This window comes from Phascolarctos cinereus, unplaced genomic scaffold (assembly GCF_003287225.1).
Source record: "Phascolarctos cinereus isolate Bilbo 61053 unplaced genomic scaffold, phaCin_HiC Scaffold_726;HRSCAF=1367, whole genome shotgun sequence".
Taxonomy (NCBI): domain Eukaryota; kingdom Metazoa; phylum Chordata; class Mammalia; order Diprotodontia; family Phascolarctidae; genus Phascolarctos; species Phascolarctos cinereus.
Genome location: NW_027556098.1, coordinates 87,066,376 through 87,078,650, shown reverse-complemented (window position 1 = coordinate 87,078,650; position 12,275 = coordinate 87,066,376). Strand labels below are relative to the sequence as shown.

At 38.7% G+C, this 12,275-nt stretch overlaps 2 protein-coding genes across 4 annotated transcripts in view; one reads left to right on the top strand and one right to left on the bottom strand.

Annotated features, from left to right (window-relative positions):
- CMSS1 (cms1 ribosomal small subunit homolog) overlaps window positions 1-12,275 on the bottom strand; it is a 414,201-nt gene that overhangs the window by 367,681 nt on the left and 34,245 nt on the right. The window lies entirely within an intron of this gene.
- Window positions 1-12,275, top strand: part of FILIP1L (filamin A interacting protein 1 like) — a 342,434-nt gene that overhangs the window by 303,845 nt on the left and 26,314 nt on the right. The window lies entirely within an intron of this gene.

Here is a 12,275-nt window from a genome sequence, read left to right as displayed (position 1 = left end):
TTTGAACACAGTGTGGCCATAACTCTGTGTCATTTAACTTTTCAGTACTTTAGACCAGAAATGTCAAACTCCTTCCTGGTAGACAGTATAAGAGGCTTAACTGTAGAACCAGATTAAAATGTAATAAATAGAAATAAAACAGATAATGTTAATTTGTTGTATTTTAAGTCACTGTGGGGTCACAGGGCTCCGACTGTATTTGAGTTTGACCCCACTGCTCTAGGCAGCTTTCTAAGACAATAAGTTGTACAGAAGGGGAGAAAGAGAGCAAGAGTTTCCTCATTCTGGTATTTGTCACACAAAATAAAGTCACAGGTCCTGTCCTTATCCCCTAAAAACAAAGGCAGAGTGGGGGTGGAAAGCAAATGCCAACAGGACCCACTATAAGTCTACTGGGGCATACATGTCATGAAACCTGCTTATATTTGTGTATGGTAAAGAAAGGCATCACAGATTGGACATTTAGAGGCGCACAAGCTGGATCTCTGCTTGGGAAGGAGGGCACTAACAGCTGGAAGGGGAAGGATCAGGAAAAGCTTCATGTAGAAAGAAGATGGTCCTTGAGCTGTTGTCTTAAAGGAAGAGAGGGATTCTCAGGGAGAGAAGATGCTAACAAGCTCTATGATTTCAGACCCTCTCAGTTTTCACTTTCCTCAGCTCCAAAATGAGGGGCTTATGATTATAGGAGATGCCTTCCAAGTAATTATGATGTTTTCATTTCTGGAAATAGCTTTATCACTATAACCACTATCACTAATTATAACCATTATACATATAATATTACATACATTATATAATATATATATATATATATATAATTATAATTATAACCATTATCACCATACATATACTCAGTGAACAATGCATAGCACTGCTTGTGCTGGGCAGAATTAAATCTTGTAGAAAATCTTTACAATGCCTAATAGACCTTTCTCTCAATCAAATTCAATGAATTCTAGATTAAGTTAAATTATATGTATACACTGTAGTGTGATATGATGTACCAGGCTGTGTTCCAAGGTAGTCCCTAAAACACTTCAACAGTTGGGTTCCTGCCACTATATTTTTTCCCCCAAGTTAAATTTACAATATCATCAACAGGAGTCAAAAATCAAGAAATTTTTCTTGCACAAACTGTACATGGAGCTCACAGCCCTTCCCTACTACCTCTTCTCTAGTGCCTAGGCATCCACGGCAATAGAATCTAGTTCAGTTCATCAAATATTTAATAAATTGGTATATGGACAGGACACTGTGTGTTAGACAGTGGGGAGATACAAAGTTTGAGATAAGTCATGGTTTCTGTCCTCACAGAGCTTGTAGTCTAGTAAAGTGATAAGCAGCATATGCAAATAACTGTAAGGTACAAAGTTCTATAAGGGATAGCTAGGTGGTGCAGTGGATAGAGTGCTGGGCCTAGAGTCAGGAAGGCCTGAATTCAAATCTGGCCTCAGACACTTACTAGTTGTGTGACCCTGGGAAGTCACTTAACCTTGTTTGCCTCAGTTTCCTCACCTATAAAATGAACTGAAGAAGGAAATGGCAAACCACTCTAGTATCTTTATCAAGAAAACACTATGGACACTATGGTCCACACGGGTCACAAAGAGTCGTACACAACTGAACAAAAACATTCTATGACAGACTTGGACTATCACTAGATAACTTCTAAAGTCCCTTAAAGAGCTAAATCTGTGATTTCAAGAAGCAACCTGGATAGAAGTAGTAGACAGAGCACTGGACTTTAGGTCAGGAAGACATGGGTTCAAATCCTGCCACAGATACTTACTAGTTATGTATCCAGGCAAGGTACTTCACCCCAGTCTCAGTTTCCACCCTGCAAAATGTGAATGGCAACACCTGTAAGCATCTACTGCACAGGACTTCTATGAGGGTCTAATGAAGGAATGTAGGTAAAGAATTCTACAAATCTTGAGGCCCAAATGTCAACCATGAAGACTGTGTGATTATTTGATGGGGAGGATCCTTACCAACCAAAAAAAAATAACAGGATTTAACAAGAAGGTGCCATTTAAGTTGGGCTCTTTAAAAGGATGGCTGGGGATGCAGCTACAGACACTAATTACCTATTTTGTTCAGAACACTCTGCTAGGTGCTCTACAGATATGAGACAAGACAGAGTCCCTGCCCATATATACATTATAATAAAACAAGAAAGTATAGGTGGGATAGATATTTCAGGCATAGGGAACAGCCTAGGGAAAGGCAAAGAAGTGAGGAACACAGGGTATGTTTAGGAGTATATGGAGACGTGTAATATGAGAAAATGCTGGAAAAGTAGGATAGTGCCAGACTCTGGAAGACTTAACAGCATTAGAGAGGCCCTGAAGACCTGAGCAGGAGGATTACTTAGGTAGCCACGGAAGGGATGGGTGGCCGATGGGAAGATTCCTCAATAGTCCAAGCAGGCGACAGCAGTGGAAATAGAGAATGGGGACGGATGGGATAAACTAAAGAGGTCAGACTCCACAGAACATGGTGACAGATGGTACACAGGCTTATAAAACCCTATAACAGAATGGGACATTAGAGAATAATTCAGTCCAAGCCCTTCATTTCAGAGAAGAGGAAAATGAGACTCAGTTGTATGACTTGACCAAAATCATGCCTGTTAGATCTATATTTATAAGTAAATATGTGTATGTATGCACACACATATATTTCCAGATCTACTCTCTCCTGAATTCTAGTACATCACCAACTGCCTATTAGAGCCCTTGGCACTTAAATGTACCATTGGGATCTCTAATAACATGTCCAAAACAGAACTCACCGTCTTTCCTCCAAGCCTACATCTCATCCTAATTTCCCAGGTTGAGAGTCCTGTAATTCATCCCTCCCCTTCCCCTTGCATATCCAATCCATCACAAAGAATGCTGTGGCATTCTACCTTACCATTACATCTCCTTCTGCCCCTCTGCCCCACTGAAGTTCAGGATTTTATCACCTCTTTCCTGGGTTACTGCAAGAGTCTCTTTACTGGTCTCCCTGATTCAAGTGTGATCTCAGTCAACGAGCATTTATTTGTCCCTAGCTTCTCTAATGCATCTGCCTAAATCATGAGTCTGACCACATCACTCCCCTGGATCAAAGAGGTGCAGGAGCTCCCACTGCCTCCAGGACAAAATATAAACGTCTCTGTCTCACATTACAAGCCCTTCACAGTCTAACACCAACCTACCTTTTCAGGTTTATTGTATATTACTACCCTTTACCCACCTCCGATCACAGACTTACTAGCTGTGTGACCCTGTTTGCTTCAGAAATGGCAAAACACTCCAGTCTCTTTGCCAAGAAAACCCCAAACAGGGTCATGAATAATCAGACACAACTGAAAGGACTGAACAACAACACTTTACCCAAGTCTACATTCCAGCCAAATTAGCTTACTTGCTGTTTCCAGGATAAATCCTTCCAGGAAATAGATTCTCCATCTCCTTGTCTTTCCACACAGGCTCTCTGTCCCTCATTCCTGGAACACATTTTCATCTTCCCTTTGTCTCTTGGAATCCCTAGCTCCCTAAGTGCTTAATGTTTGCTTGATTGACTAATTCAAATAGTTTCAGGAACCTCCTCCTGAAGGCTCTGCCAACTTCCTCCCGAAGTATTTTTAATATATTTTGTGTTTATTTATTTGTTTATAACCCCCTTGAAGGCAGGTAGGATTTAGTTTTTGTCTTTGGATCCCTAGTACCTAAAACAAAGTAGATAATTAATAAATGCTTTCTGACTAATTGATTCTGACTAGGAGGAAGAGTACTTAAGGGGAAAGATATGTCTATTCAAATTCCCAACTAACTTTTACCAGTGGCAGTATGATAGAGTGGGAAGACCAATGGACTGGCTATGTGATCTCATGGAAACTCAACCGGGTCTCTGGACCTCAGTTTCCCCATCTGTCAAATAACCCAGTTAGACCACATGGGCTCCGAAGTCCCTTCCAAGTCTAAAATTCTATGTGAAGGATGGTGGTGGTCGTAATCTTTTATATATGTGTATATTTCTAAATATATGTGTGATATAAACGTGCATATTTATGTATGTACAAATATATACACACATAAATTTTGAGGTGGCTCAGATGGATAGAGCATTGGGCCTAGCGTCAGGAAGACGTGAGTTCAAATCCAGCCTCAGACATTTACTAGCTTGGTTACCCTGTGCAAAATCACTTGACTTTATCTGTAAAATGAGTTTCCTCATCTGTAAAATGCAGACAATAGCACCTACCTCCCATGGTTGTTGTGAGGATCAAATCAGATAATAATTACAAAATACTTAGCACACTTTCAGGCACATAGTAGATGCGCCATGATGTTGTCATTCAGCTGTTTCAGTCATGTCTAATTTTTCGTGACCCCATTTGGGGTTTTCTTGGCAAAGATACTGGAGTGGTTTGCCATTTCCTTCTCCAGCTCATTTTACAGATGAGGAAACTGAGGCAACAGGGTTATGTCACCTGCCCAGGGTCACCCAGCTAGTAAGTGTCTGAGGCCAGATTTGAACTCACGAAGATGAACCTTTCTGACTCTAGGCCTGGAACTCTATCCACTGCACCAGCTAGCTGCCCTTGCATAAATGTTAATTATTATTCTATTACTCTAGTGTGGGAAGCAAGGTAGCACAGTAGATAAAGCCGCCAGGCCTGAAGTCAGGAAGACTCATCTCCATGAGTTCAAATCTGACCTCAGACACTTGGGTGACCCTGGGCAAGTCACTTAAACCTGTTTTTTTTCAGTTTCCTCATCTGTGAAACGAGCTGGAGAAGGAAATGGCAAACCACTTCAGTATCTTTGCTAAGGAAATCCCTGATGGGATCAAGAAGAGTTGGACATGACTGAAAAATGACTGAAAATTTGCCAAGCACTCTGCGAGGAACGTGGAGGAAAAAAGATACTGCCTTCAGAGTTTATATTTCTATTAGGGTTTCATGCAATACAAAATACACAAAAATCACAAATGATTTACCCCATTTAGGGGGCAGAGAAATAAAGTTAAGTTCCTAAATCATAATGCAAGTGGGTGATGAAGGAAGGAAGAAAAGTCATACAGTCTAACTCTCCCTGTGTGCACCCCTCACTACCAAACTCTTCCTCCTTCATCTGCCTCTTCCATCACTGCATGCCCAAATGCCATGTTCACATGGGAGGGAAACAGTTAAGGAACTCAGTTCACTAGATTTGTAGTCACCCCATTTATAGTATTTCTCAATGATCTCAATGATGGCATGATCTTAAATAATGAAGACATTAAACAGACACAGACAGACACACACTCTATTGGCAGACGCCAAAAAAAAAAAGTGTTACTGTTCTAAGAGATCCTGCTGACCAAGCCAAATGAATCTGACTCATGACATTATGGCTATGGTATGCTATTGCTGCTACGATTTAAAAAAAAAAAAACAAAAAACCTTTGACTGTTGAGGGAAAAAATAAAGGAAACAGAAATACATAAAATGAAAAAGACTCTTCACAGTTATTTTTATAAGCATGCCTAAAAATGACACTAAATACTGCACAGTTCTATTGAAGAAAGGATGGGTACAATAAGGAGACAGACATCCTATGAATAGCTATTAACTGCCCATCTTGGGATCTTACATTCAGGGCAGGAAGGGATTGGGGAGGTCATCTAGTCTAAATCTCCTTATTTTGGACAAGAGAAAATTTAGAGGTTAAGTGACTTCCCTGAAGTCACAGAGGAAGAAAGTAACAAAGCCAGGGTGTGAACCCAAGTGCCTGACTTCCAATCCAGCACACTTTCCACTGAACAACACCACCTCAGGAGCCCAATGAAAAGTGTGAAGCAACGTTCAACAAAAGGGCTTGAAACCTGGGAATTATTCACCATCGACTCAGCTTCTGTCCATTCAGAATGTTACTGTTAGTAATACACCTTATAAAATAAACTACTACAAGATACACTGCAACAGATCCATAGCCACAGACCAACTAATCCCTGCTATAAGACCAGGACTTCTGCTAGTTGATAAAACTAACAATTCAAGGGAACTTAATGATCCCCCTGTCCTGCTCAGCAGAAACCTGGTAAATCTCTGAAGGAAAAGAATCAACTAATCTAAGTAGGCAACTCTGGCAGAAAAATTAAAGCAAATAATAGATGCTGAGAAATAAAATCCTAGCCATGACTATGGGAGTATCACAGTAAACCAGATAGATATCTTAAATATCTACAGATTCATTAGGCTTTTGAAGATACTTGCTTATCCCCAGGAAGTTTCTATCCCAACAGCAGATTATAGATTCATTTAATAGAACCCATGCTACTATAATGAATTTTGTTGCTGTAAAGTTGTTTTCCAATTGTGTCCAATTCTTCATGACCCCATTCGGGTTCATGAAGCAATTTGCCAATTCCTTTTCCAGCTCATTTTACAGATGAGGAAACTGAAGCAAACACGGTTAAGTGACTTGCCCAGGGTCACACAGCTAATAAGTGTTGGTGGCCACATTTGAACTCAGGTTTTCCTGACTCCAGGCTCTATCTGCTGTACCACCTAGCCACCTCCTATAATGAGTCAAGGTCCCATTAAACTTAATGTAATAATACTTTATATTTATAGAGAGGTTTTCAAAAGACAGGCAAAATGAAAAACAGTTAGCACATAGTAGGCACTCAATAAATATCTGTTGAATGAAAGAAATAATTGCCCAATTCCACATCCTACTACATCCCTGGAAACATTCCCAATCTTAAAACCAGGCAACTGAATGGGTCCTTGCCCATGTTTTAAACAGTGGTTTGAAACAGACACATGAGACCATGTGGAGACACATTCTCATCATTACAGGATTTTTTAGGGTCTGGAGAAAAGGAAACAAGAGGGAAAAAGTTGGATTTGCCCTATTTGGCAAAGAATCTTTTACAGACATGGCCTTTCTATGTCAGACAGTGAAAGACTGGCTTTACTGCTGAAAGAAACATTTAACCAATGACTAAAACAGTGATCAACAGCTTGTGGAATTCATCAGAATGAAGCAACATGTCTCTTCTCATTAGGGACCTATGAGAGCGAAAGATAGCAAAAACAGAGGAAGATTGAATTTTTTTCCCCATTAATAATTCATCAAATTAACACTATATTTATGCACTACACATTAAATACTTTAGAAGTCAAGACTGAATAAACAAACCCCTAGTGTCAGGCCATCATGGCATCAAGCATGATCAGCACAATCTTTCGCGCAAGTTGGCTTTTTCACTCGCATAAAATGAAAAGAAGTCCAAAGCACTGGAATGTGCCATTCACTGAGGGCAACAGAAAGCACCTGGGAGCGGGATATGACACACAGAGGAAGCAGGACAGTTCTAAGTCAACTAAACTATTACAGACTTGGGTTCTTGCCAGGGAAGGGGACAAGGATGAAGAAACACTGGCCCACAGGGCTTAGACCCACATATGCATGAATTCATTCGTTAAATAGATACTCATTAAATATTCACTACAGGCAGTTCACTGAGCTAAGCACTATGGGGTATACAAAGAATATATACAAATAGCTAAGATAAAAGGCAGACTGTGAAAAGCAGTAAGAGGTACAAAATGCTAGGTAGAGTTAGAAAAATAAGAGATTACTTCTAGCTTCAGGGACCAGGTAAGACTACATATGGAGGAGAGGGCATTTGAGCTGGGTGGGTGTGAATTGTCTTCAAGTAGACCATTTCAAGCTACAAGAAAGAGTCTGAAAGTTTATAGTAACAACTGGATAATAACAGCAATAATAGCTGGGATTTATATAGCACTTTAAGGGTTTTTTCCTCTAAATTTGTATTTATTTTATTTTTAATTCATGGGGTAAAAACAAGCATTTTCATAAAAGCATAATTAAAAAAGATTGCACATGAAAATGCAAATCTATTATGTACAATTTGCTATTCCTTTTAAATATAAAAGTCATCATGTAATTTTCTTTTCCTTTTGCAAAGTTCTTTACAAATATTATCTCATTAAATCCTCACAACAGCCCTATAAGGTAGGTGCTATTATTATATCCCAATTTTACAGATGAGGAAATATGCAGACAGAGATTAAGTGACTTGTCCAGGATCACAAAGTTATCTGAGGTAGGATATGAATTCCAGGTCCAGCACTCTACATACTGTGCCACCTAGTTGCCTCTAATTACCCTCCCTTTTTTTTGTTTTTCTTTCTTTCAAAAACAAGTCTAGACCCTAAAAATTTGAGAGCTGCTTTCTAGTTAGAAGGCAGATTTGTTAAGTTGTATTTTAAATACAAAACTAGTACAGTTCTAATAGGTGGATAAAGTCTTTTCATTTGTTCTTCTACTACTTTCAGGTCAGCATCTGAAGGATCTCACACAAGGCTGTGACATATTGAGACTGACTCTCACTATCTTGTAGCTAAGTTACTATTTGCCCCAAGCCCCTCAATGGTGACAGAGGATTGTCCAGTTGTAAGGTTAGGAAAAATCAGAGAAGGGAAGGAGTTGTTTTGGGAGTTTCAAATCCTCTCCCTAAGTTTATGCTGTATGGTAAGACTGAAAGATTACTAGTTCTTGCAATCGGGGAAGCCCAGGATTCAAATCTTGCCGCTGACACCAATTTCATGACCATGGAGAGGTCACTTCAGTTCTAACACTATTTATTTCATGGGGCTCTTCAAAGACTTGGATAAGATAGTGGTGTTTAGAAGGCAGTATATGAACCTTAAAGCACAACTGCATGTGTCAGTTATTATTACTTTCTGCTGCTCTCTTCTTCTGAAAGGACTATAATAATGTTAATTTGGGAACCTTTCCATAAAGGGCTCAAAAGTTCTTTTACATAATAATTACCTTAGCATCCCTATTCTGACCTAGCCTCTCTAAAAACCATTCAAAACACTACTGTGACAATTTCCACAGAAAGATGAAAATGACATAAAAACACTTAGAAATATGCCATCTGTTTCATGTGAATGACATACAGTGTAATTGTTTGACACTTGTAACTTTATTACTTCCAGAAGGAAATAAATGTGTGCACATACCTCTGGGGGTCTTTAAATATGTAAAAGGAAAGATACTCAGAAGTATGTAATTTGTAAAACGAGTAACTATGGTTAACAACAAAGAGCTTTCAAAATGACAGATATAATTTTTTTAGGGAAAGTAAGAAATTGGTATTGCATATAATTACAGCGATAAACCACAATACGTTATATAAGTTCTGAGCTATAATAGAAACGCTAAAGGAAGGCTGTAACAAGACACAGTTGGATCTAACCACCTCACATTTATGTCTATAAAACCAGCTTCCAAGGCCTGTTTTTACTGGAAAGGTTTGAGTAAATGTTCTTTAGTCCTACGGGGTCAGTAATTGGACACGTTTATAAATACTGTGACTAAATGATGTTAACTACTTTTGTCTGAAATTGTCAAATATATGCATGTATGTACAGATAGAGAGATAGATGGAATCTTACTTTTAAAATTAATTTAAGCAAATGGTACCTTTATTCACATGCTTTTATCTTAGAGGCATATTATTCTACTTGTCAGCTTCACGCATCTAGGTACTTTAAAAATAAAATAACAACTTGTTATCCCACATTTAAATCTCTGAACACTGGTGGGAGGGGAGGGGGAAAAATAACATCTAACAATCTTTTGGTCCTTCTAAATCAAAATGCACATTTTCAGGGTTTTTTTTTTAAGCAGTAGTGATAAATCTAAATTGATTTAAATCACACACTTGACTTAAGGTTCCCTCTGACCCACGGCACATTTTGGGTTATTAGAAGCACAGTCTGGAACCATGAAATAGACATGGTGTCTAATTAATAACACTCCACAAATAAGACATGTCCCTTTCAACTCCAGACCCCAAAAGCCTAACAGACTTGAAGGGCCACTAAATATTTAGCATAAACCAAAATTCCAGAGAACACCTTTGATATTTAGAACAGTGTAGTTTAAAAGACCAATTGCAGGAAATATTTATTCACCAAGGTTGTTCTAGTCTAAAAAACTTGCCACCTGCTAGCTTATTTTCTGGCCTCACTCTGCTTAACTAGGTTGGTCCTTAGACAACAATTTGGGGGAATCTAGCAAGACTTTTGTTCCCCTGAAAGTAGTCTTTGAGAACAGACGGTCACTTCCAAGATGCAATGAAACATCATGAGTAGAACCATAAATATGCATAATAATCATTAAAAATTAACGAAACTATAATCGTACTAAGTTACAATTAATATAATACAATTAAAGTATAATTAATATAATCCTTTTAAAGACTAAGGAAAAATGGGATGATCCATCAGGCAGATTAAAAGAAATGGTGAATTATGGAAGATTCTGCATTTTAGGATGCATTTTGCTTGAGGGTTATCTACTATCAAAAAATCTTTTCTCAACAAAATAATTCAAAAAAACACAATCCCATATAATAGAACTAAAGACAAACCTACTCCAATCTCATTGAAGGATGGCAGCCTAAGAACATACAATGCTCAATGAGCCTCAAATCAACCTGACTCAAGATGAATTGATTCAAATACCACACAGTGTTATTGAGAAATTAAATATCAGCACACGTAAGCCAAAGTTGTAAATATGTGGCCAAAGTTCAAATACCACAGCGGCCAGTTGGCCTTTCAGAGAAACTCTTTCACAAACTATCTCCATCTAACTATCTATGAAGTCTGTGGCTAAGAGAATACAAAGCTGCTAGCCACTACTAAAAAAATCCAGTTCCTTCCAATCCTAGTTCAGAAACTTCTCTTTATATATACAAAGTCAAGTAACAGGTGTAGTCCCAAAGACCAAGCAGGATCACGAGCATATTCACAGGAACCTATGACTGTTTCCTGTCTCTTTTTCCCATGTTCTCTATAATCCTGAGACTGCAGATGTGTAGCAAAGACAGCCCTCTTTCAGCAAGGATGACAATGATTTTGGGCAGCTAAGTGATGCAGTGTGCATAGAGTTCTGAGACTGGAGTGAGTTCAAACCTGACCTCAGACTTGTACTAGCTGTGTGATCCTGGGCAAGTCATTTAACTCAATTTCCTCAAACTGTACAATGAGCTGGAGAAGGAAACAACAAACTCCTCCAGTATCTTTGCCAAGAAAACCCCAAATGGGATCACAAAGAGTCAGCCAGGTCTGAAATGACTGAACAACAACAATAAAATTTAAAATACAAGAATGTATAATTTTCCAGCCTGCTAGAAAACTGCCAAAGCTTCCTTTTAGCCATCTAGGTCAGCTAGGTGGTGCAGTAGATAGAGCACTGGGCCAGAAATCAGGAAGACCTGAGTTCAAATATGGCCCCAGACACTCTCTAGCTATTTGACCCTGCGCAAATTACTTAACTTTGTCTCAGTTTTCCTAACTGTAAAATGGGGATAATAATCGTACTTACCGCCCAGTGTTGTTGTGAGGATCAATGAGATAATAATGGTAAAGCCTCAGCACGGGACTTGGCACATAGTTGGGTCTTATAAATGCTTATTCCCATTCACTAGCCCAACTCCCCAATTTTAGAAGCAAGGAAACTGGGACCCACAGAAGCTAAGCGGTTTGTCCAAGGTCAAAGAGGTAGGTAATAAGGCAAATTCTGGCATTTTTTACCGAACTGGAAAGGCTTTGGAGAAAAGGACTAGCATTTTAGTTTTCAGTCCTAATAGGTCTATTGTCAGATGATCTGTCTGGTTAAGTTCTAGAAAGCTCATTACCAGAGGGTTGCCTACCCAATAAGGATTTTTTTTTCATATACATCAATTCACAAAGACTATTTACTAGGCTATAGAGAAAAACATTGCAAACTGGATTAAGTGCTTTGTTTTGTTTTGGGGGAAAGGTGGAAGAAAAGTAGGCATCTGCCTTGATGAAACTCTGAAATAAGAGTTAGCTCTGAATTCTAGTTGTTGTTCTCAATGCAGCAAAATCACAGTATCATATGCAGATTTGGAACTGGACGAAACCCTAAGAAGTCATCAAGTCTAGATTTTATTTTTATAGACCAGGAAACTGAGACACAAAGGAGAGGATCGCTCTTAAATTTATCCAGGCAGTGCTAAGTAGCAGAACAAGAAATCAGGTCCTCTAACTTTAAATCTAGAGTTCTTTCTACCGTCAAAATTATGTCCTCTGTGATCAGTGCTTCTTCAGTGTTTGTATATCAACAAAGTAAAAGAACTGAATCAGAATCTTAAGATTTTTAGCAAGTCAGGAAGTTTGGATTTTAAAAGCTAAACCTCCCACTCATTATAAACCCTGAGTAAAAGTG